This window comes from Acomys minous (assembly GCF_964271855.1).
Source record: "Acomys minous genome assembly, chromosome: 3".
In the NCBI taxonomy this organism is placed as follows: Eukaryota; Metazoa; Chordata; class Mammalia; order Rodentia; family Muridae; genus Acomys; species Acomys minous.
Genome location: NC_140485.1, coordinates 115,123,130 through 115,131,724, shown reverse-complemented (window position 1 = coordinate 115,131,724; position 8,595 = coordinate 115,123,130). Strand labels below are relative to the sequence as shown.

At 46.1% G+C, this 8,595-nt stretch overlaps 1 pseudogene across 1 annotated transcript; it reads right to left on the bottom strand.

Moving 5' to 3' along the window:
- Window positions 1-5,344: 5,344 nt before the first annotated feature.
- LOC311593761 (dynein regulatory complex protein 8-like) lies at window positions 5,345-5,935 on the bottom strand (annotated as a pseudogene). The gene is made up of 2 exons: window positions 5,799-5,935; window positions 5,345-5,731 (listed from the first exon to the last, which is right to left on the bottom strand). The product of its transcript is annotated as a dynein regulatory complex protein 8-like (transcript).
- Window positions 5,936-8,595: the final 2,660 nt, after the last annotated feature.

The window sequence follows — 8,595 nt, the reverse complement described above, 5'->3', positions numbered from 1 at the left end:
TTGGGATAAACAAAACTAACCTCAGTTGGAAATAATTTATCTTTTAGCTGGTCTCGAGGACACAATGTTTTTACTCTTGGGCTATTTTCTTGATCTTGCTTCTCCATGTTACAGAGTAAGGGGAACAGCCCATCCAGACAAAACATCCTGAGAATACTAGAAATAAACTTGACGGAGTCTGGGACAAGAGAGGCTTCCACACTCTCAGAGTCCACTTTCAACAAACTACAACAGCACGTGACAGTTTACCAATATAATGTAGAGCATACCCCCAAACACATCCCCCTCCCGGCTAAACTAATGATGTTGAGACGGAATCACAGAATGGATGAGGTTTAATATTGAGCCTCTGCGGCTGTGTGGAACAACCCACTTACAGCAGAAATGTGTCACTGGACTAAATATTCTGTGGCTGCCATCTTGAAACACAAAATGGCGTCCTCCAGGGGCTGCCATCTTGAACTTTAAAATGACATCACCCAGGGGCTGCCATCTTGAAATGCAAAACATTACTCACATTCACTTTCCATTGCTACTCTAAAACTCACTGCACGCTGAGCAGCTCAGAAACAACGCAAACATACGACCCCACATTCCATGGGCCAGAATCTCACATGAGCTTAACTCTAGGACTGAGGAGGATGAGATCAGGCTCTCATCCGAAGGCTCTAATGAAGAAACAGCCTCCAACCGACTGGGAGTGTCGGCTTAGTAGGCTGCTCACCTCACACAGTGTTCCCATATCCACTACCCCAACCCCCAACAACTACAGGCCACTTGCATACACCTGTGTCTTCAATCCCCTAAGGTCATGGCGCCTCCTTACTGCTTCCAACCCTGCCTTTACCTCCTGCTGTTTCTCTTCTCCAGCAAGTAAGAACCTTGGTTATATCTACAGCCTCCTGTGCTTAAAATAGGCCACCACCAACAGCTCCGCTCTATAGTCTATATGCTTAGTTACAAAGTCTCCTTGCTCTTTAGGATAACGTCTTTGGAGGCCCATGTGCCCATATTATACACCACAATCCTCTGAGCAGAACAGCAGCCATCTTCACTTCACCTGTGCCTGCTTGCAAAAGATCAAGCCAGCTGGGCTTGTTGGCTGTTGACCCTCCTTCATAGAAGGAGAGGTAGCAGGTATGAGACCCTCACCTGGATCTGGCCCCTCCTCCCAATCAGTTGTATGTGGTTCTGCATAATTGCATGTGACCTTGGGGTCACCTGCTAGAGTATCTAGGGTAGGAATGAATAGGGAGGAAGGCTCCATTTGTGTGCTGTGGTAAAGCTTTTTAGTTCAACTGTTTGGGGATCAGTAACGCCCCTTAAAGAACCTCTCACCCATGATCTGCAAGCCCATTAACCTCACTCATTTCATGAGGGGATTTCGGTGGGCTCAAACTCTGTTTGTTGTTGGGACCTTAAGAAGAGGAGATGCTGCCTAGTCCCCTTCTCCCTCAGAAGGAAAGTCTCACGACACCCCACTCTAAGATGCTAGTGGAAACGCAGAGTCATTATTCTAAATCTTCTATCTTAAGGTATCTTATAGGGGAGCTGAGAATAAACAAGACTTGGAAGGCGTTTAGGACTGAGTATTGTTTTTAAATTATCTGTATTATCAGTATGATCAGTAGACACACACACTTGTTATATTTTAAAATAGCCTTAGTTAACCTGGGGCAGGGCACATATTGATCCTCTACACTACCTCCCATAAGTGGGGCCTCAGGCATGGGATCCCTGCCTCAATCCCATGCCATCTGCTTCCAATAACTTCTAGTAAGCTACCTCCCATCCATAATCCCAAGTACTTGTTGATGGTGTTCATCTGGACCGGACTCTCCATCCATACCAGCCATGTGCTTCTCCTCCATCTAACCCATAGAGGCCTTCTACTCCTCGGTTCTTTCTCCTTCCTCCTCGTGGCGGTCTTTCTTCTGCTGCTGCTCTCAGGCCTTTCTCCTTCTTCCCAGAATTCCTCTCTTTCCTAGCCCTATCTCTTTTGCCCTGCCCAGGTGAGATGGCTTTTTATTAAGCAAAAGCTGAGTCACAGAGACAGCAAACAGTAGTTAGCATCAAAATACATCAGACCATCCCCCAACAACTGAGTCTAGAAAGTGCTGGGTAGGTGCTTGTGGAATGTATGCATGCAGGAATGGATGCAGTTCTCATCATACTTGGAAGAGTCATAGCATAAGTGATTTAGCTTTATCCTAATATTTGCTTGCTCATTCATTCATTTATTAGAATCATGCATACCAGTCTGGCCAAGGATGACGTTGAACTTCTGATCCCCCCTGCGTCTACCTTCAGAGTTAGGATGGCAGGTGTGGACCACAATACCCAGTTTCTGTAGTGCTGGGAACTGAACTCATGGCTTCTTGCATGCTACTCAAGCACCCTAGCCACTGAAGTATATCCCCAGGCCCCTGTATCACTTATGTAACCCAGACAGGTAGGTAGAACCTGTAGAAAATCTATAGCAGCACTTTTGTTCAGTTGTCATTTGTCTTAGGCAATGGTATTGATATTTAGAGTATCTGATCACTTGAAAGTGTTATGAGAAGGCAAATATGGTTTCTTTAAGACCAGTTTAAATCAACACATCGTCATCTAGCCAGGGTGGTTCCCTTACACAGCCCCTTCTGCCCTTGCTCTAGGTGTGGAGAAGTGAGTGCAGGGTGGTCCAACACTTCCTGGTGGCTGTTGACCTCCATGTTGCCATGACAGTGCCTTTGTGGTAGTCAGGATAGAGGTACCGAATGGAGGACCATGAGCATTTGGGAATGTTCCAGGTTCAAAGTGCTTTCATCCCTGCCATGAAATGGTGGGTTTTCATCTTGCCTTAGCTATTTACTGGCCACTTAGTGTTGGAAAATGTCCACCTCCCAGATGCAAACTTCTCATTAGTTAAAAAAAATCCTTTAGCTGCTGTTGGCGTTATGATCAAAATAAATAAAGGACCTGGTGGTGCCTGGTACATGAAATGCGAACACAGAAAAAAATAAACAAATGCCATTACCATGCATTTGTTCATTATGCCACATAAAACATAGGACATTGGTTAAATGTCAAATTTCAAATAAACAGCAAATGTTTTAATATTATCAGCTCTCAAATATTACATGGAACATAGCTTAGATTAAAACACGATTTTTGTCTGGTAAATGCTGCAGCTGTAGTTCTTTAGCTGGCTCTTTAATGAAGCCACTGGAGACGCACAGGTGACAGAACTGATGATTGCTAAGGGTGGCATGCTCCAAGCTCACACACACACATCACCGTAAAATCTACTGCTACGCTGTGCTTTGCTTTCAGCTGAGGACCCCATAGGCCCCCAAAAGTACACTCTTTCATCTCATTCCTCTCTTCTCTTTACTGTCAGTCATCCCAGCTCCAAAGTGCTGCCCACAGTTACCTAAGCACCAACGGACACTGACACAGACAAGAAGAGGGGCATGGAGTTTCTATAACTACGAAAGGCCCTCTTCAGCTGAAACGTGAAAATTGACTATAAAATTGACATGTAGACCAAGGCATGATGAATCCAAATGAAGATATATATAATATTGACAGAGAATGTGTTATCTTTCAGGTGCTGTTTATGGAGCTTGCCTCCTATGGATATGAAGTAGGAGGGTAAGCTGGACTTTATATAGAACACTTAGACTGTCAAAGTAAGAGACCAGAACATTCTCTTGTTTTCTTTTTTAAAATTTTTTGGTTTTGGGGTGTGTGTGTGTGTGTGTGTGTGTGTGTGTGTGTGTGTATGTATGTGTGTGTATGTGTGTGTGTGTATGTGTGTGTGTATGTATGTGTGTGTATGTATGTGTGTGTATATGTATGTATGTGTGTGTGTGTGTGTGTATGTATGTGTGTGTGTGTATGTGTGTGTATGTATGTGTGTGTGTATGTATGTATGTGTGTGTGTGTATGTGTGTGTATGTGTGTGTGTGTGTGTGTGTGTGTGTGTGTGTGTGAATTTCACATCATACACCCCAAATACCACTCATCTCCCCATCCCTTCATATCCACCCTCCGCCCTTGCAATGTGCCCCCTTCAGAAATAAATAAATTAATTAAAAAACTTCTTGCTGTAAAAGCTGTATTGTATCACACAGTATACTTTTTTGCCCAAACAGCTTTACTTGCAATGAGTAATTGGCCTGGTTCAAGACCTCTCGCTTCTCCTACACCATCAATACTAGATCCTCACCAGGATTCCCCTCAGATATCCTGGTGTTGCCTTGTGTCATGGCAATCCTGCAGCTTTGGTTCTGCAGGGTCAGGCCCTCCAGGTGCTCCAACAGTTTGTAGCTGGGGTAGATGTTGGGATAGGCCAACTCAGGGCCCTGGATCTGGGCCTGGGTGGAGCCTGAGTTGGTCAGCCCACTAGCTCTCCAGCACCTGCGTCATCAGGGCCAGCTCTCCCACTTTGCCTAAGTGAGTGGGCTCTCAATCCTCAGGGCCAGTTCTTCTGCCACTTTGCCACCAGAGCCAGCCCCACTGTGCTGCTCAGGCATAGTGCAAGGCTCACTCTCCCAACTGCTGCAGCCAGCAAGGGACAGGGATAGCTCTCCTGAGTGTGGTGGCCTACAAGGAATGAGGCCAGGCCTGCACAGTGCTCAGATATCAACATGGCTTCAGATGGGCAGCCCAGACCAGGAACATCCATATAGCCTCTGGCATCAACACAGTCCTTGGTTGCTATAGGACCAGAGACGCAGACATTGCTCTCAGTGGCAGTCCAGGCCCAGATGTCACCATGGCCTCCGGTGGCAACACAGGCCACTCAGATCAATTTGGCCTCATGGCATCAGTATAGTCTCTGGCCATCAGTACGGTCTCAGGCAGCAGCCCAGACCACTGACATCCACATGGCCTTTTGTGGCAACATGGGCCACAGATATTAGTATATACCCTGGCCCATGGACCCAGACATGGCCGTTGGTGGCAGCCTGGGGCCTGGACATCACCATGGCTTCAGGTGGTTTCACGGGTTCCTACCCCTCATATCCTGATTCTCAGCACAATGGCATCTCCAGTTCCATCCTCTTCATAGTGCACAACCACTATACTTCGCCTTGTCTCTTACTTTTCCATCAAACAGTGCTACCTGCTGCAGTGTCAGGGCAGGCACCTGGGTATCTCTCTTCTGGTCGCCTGGGTGCTGTGCCTAAATTTATGTTTTAAATTGATCATCCCTAGAAAACAAAATATCTTGAAACAATTGTGTCACGAAGCACTAAATATAGAAATTATAAGATATAATGTGAAGTTAATTAGGACAAGCAATTTTTCAAAGTATCTTCCCAATTAGAAATTGAGCCTTTAAAGGTGCCTCAAATGAAGAAAAGAGAAATTAAGTCTTTGGAGCACTTAAGTTTCATCCATCACATCCTTGTTATGTAGTCCCTGTAATTTATAGCATTCGATTCGGGGTCAGTTGCAGCAGACAACATTTCTTCCATTTCCTCTTGAGGAAAAGGCTCACCTTCTTCAGTCATGCACTTGACTACTTCTCCTTAGCCAGACTCTCACGTTCAGCTCCATCTGAAACCTCAAGAGCTTGTATAAGGACGTCTTCAGCAATTGGTCTGTAGTTTCTTTCTGGAAGTGCTCTGGTCATCACTGGAGGAAACTTTTCAGATAGAATGGCCCAATGGATTCTTCTTCCTCCATTGCTGTAGTGTCACCATGCAGCTCTCCCTCAGTGGGACAGTGTCCTCCACCTCTGCAATGACACCATCCTCCACCTCTGCAATGACATCTCTCCTTCAGGAGGGCAGCGTCTTGATGGCCTGATCATTGTCCCAATCTCTCTCACTTCTACTGTATCATATGTTTCATGGTCAAACACTTCAAATGGGACTTTGATCTTCTTATGAAATTCTGCCACTATTGTCTCTGCACCTTCCTGGTCCTTGTCCTCTGCCATCCTGGTGCAGAGCCCATCACTCTTTTGTTTCCTATACGGCAACTATCTCTCCCCCCCATCCCCAGACCCCTCCTATATATTTTAGTTCTCTTGTTCCTCAAAGCTTCTTAGCATGTTCATCAACAAGAAAAGAGGAGATAGCACTTAGTCTAATCTTTGCCTGCTAACAAATCACTAGAGGCCAAGATAGTCTGTGAGAATTCACTAACCCAGGCCAGTAATAATAACCATCAAAACATCACTTTCCCCACAATGATACAATGAACAAGTTAGGAGAACTCCAGAACTGACTTTGAATTACCTCTCCAAGGGACAAATCAGCATAAAATCAGCCCCAGATAGAGAGTTGGATATAGACCGGTGTTCTTATGGGGGGAAAACCCCAGCTGACTTTAAAAAGACCCCTGTCTTGTATCCTTTTATGATCTCTTCAAAAAAAATGGATGGGCTGGGATGTGGGTCAGCTAGTGGAGCACTTGCCTAGCTTGCTTACAGCCTTATGACTGATTCTCAGTGTCACATAAACCAGGTATGGTGGCACACGCCTGTCACCCCATCCCTTGGGAAGTGAAGCTTTAGATAATCCTCGCTACATAGTGAGCTCTAGACAGTCATGAGACTCAGCATCAGGACAGATATATAAATCCCTGAAATTTCTTATTTCTATGGTGTCCTCAAAACCACCTTTTTTCTGTTGTAAACATACTTAGTGTGGGACACAAACATACTGTTTGGGTTCCTCTGTGTGGCTAACAAAGGCTGCCTCCCATAAAGAGACAGGAAGCCCACAGCCTGTAGACTCCTGCTATACCCAAAGCCTGTCCCTTCTTCCTTCAGTGCACTCTGCTGACTCTTCTACAAGTCCCACGGCTTCTTTTTCCTAAGCAACCCTGCAGTGGTGGGCTTCCTGCAACCCTGCACCTCCCTACAGTGTGGGCTTCCTGCAATACTGCACCTCCCTACAGTGTGGGCTTCCTGCAATAGTGTACCTCCCTGCAGTGGTGGGCTTCCTGCAACACTGCACCTCCCTGCAGTGGTGGGCTTCCTGCAATACTGCACCTCCCTGCAGTGGTGAGTTTCCTGCATTTCTGCACCTCCCTGCAGTGGTGGGCTTCCTGCATTTCTGCAGCTCCCTGCAGTGGTGGGCTTTCCTGAGATGGAGTGTTCCTCCGCACTAGTGTCCTTTCTACCTATTTCAGCTTTTCTTCTTATTGTTTTACATGGCTTGGTGGAGATGCTGCACACGGTTTTCAGTCCTCATGAGAAACATTCCTGTCTCAGATGGTCTGATTTGCTACGTCCCTAAGAAGAAGCCTCTGTGTGGTATAGAAATGTCACAAAGCCCAAAGGCTGCTAGGCTGCCGCAGCCACGGAAACTCCATTTATGCACAACGCCTGCTTCTCAGCATATTTATATTTGTGCGCCTGGAAATAGCGCCACAGCATTTCTATTGTTTACTCACTAGCAGATGAGCCAACTGCTTGACTTGGGAAGCACGTTTTCCTTAAAGCAGCATTTCTCCCAGTGTAAGCACTGGGTCACCGGCTCCCATGCTCCCCCGGGTTCTAACACAAAAAGCAGACTCCTCGGCCCCACTTCCGACCAGCAGCCCAACAGGAATTCATAATTTAAAAAGGAGTTTTCAAACCTTGTCTTGATGAGTGAATCTTTCTGAAACAAAACATTTTTGAAATCATCATAGAGCCCATGTAACCAGAGCCACCTCCTCCGGATAGCACCCCGCAACCTCATAGACGCATTCCATAAGCTGACTATTCACAGCAACGGGCCAGATACAGCACCGGTCTGTCCAGTGAGAGCTTTCCCGCTGCTCTTGCACAGTCACGCTCCCTTGTCTTCAGCTCTCTCCGTTTCAAAACTCCAAACATCACAGTGCATATGGCTGTGATTTTGTCATTTCAGGAGTGGTGTGTGAACGGAATCGCGGGCTGTGCAAGCTTTGGGGACTGACCAGATCGTAGGCAGCATCTTGTCCCTTTGTGATGCATCATCTCAATGCGCTTAAAATTGAACGTTTTACTTAGTTCTGTAATGGATGAGCTAGCATAGCAGCCACTTCACTTTGCTGCATTCTATTAGAACAGGGGACCGTACAGCACCTCACTCCAGAGAGAGCACCTGGGAGTCCAGGTTTGGAAAGACACATCAAGACGGATGGGCTCAATAATTTCCCTATAGTGGGGTCAATACCCACAGGGCTCTGCAGCCCGGTCTCCATTTGATCTATTCTCTAGGTGGATGACAAGAAGGTATAAAAAGGGGGGGGGGAGGGGGGCACGAGTTACATAAGGCAATTCAAGCCATTCAAGCATAAATGCATTTTAATTGTAATTTAAACACACACACACACACACACACACACACACACACACACACATAGTATTGAAACTACAAACTATATCCTGTGGATTTTCTTTTCCTATTAACTAACATTCAAGGCCTCTGTGTTGGGAATTGGTAACTTCACTATCAGATCCGCTTAGAGGGAGTCTCTGTTTTCCTAGGTCTACTCTTGATTTGTCCAGCGCCTGCTTTGTACTCTGCTCTTCTATTCCAGACTGGTCTCCATGGAAACCGTCATCTCCTCATTCTCCTCTTTCGTGTTCAAAGTCTAGATCCTACACACCGAGGTCACATG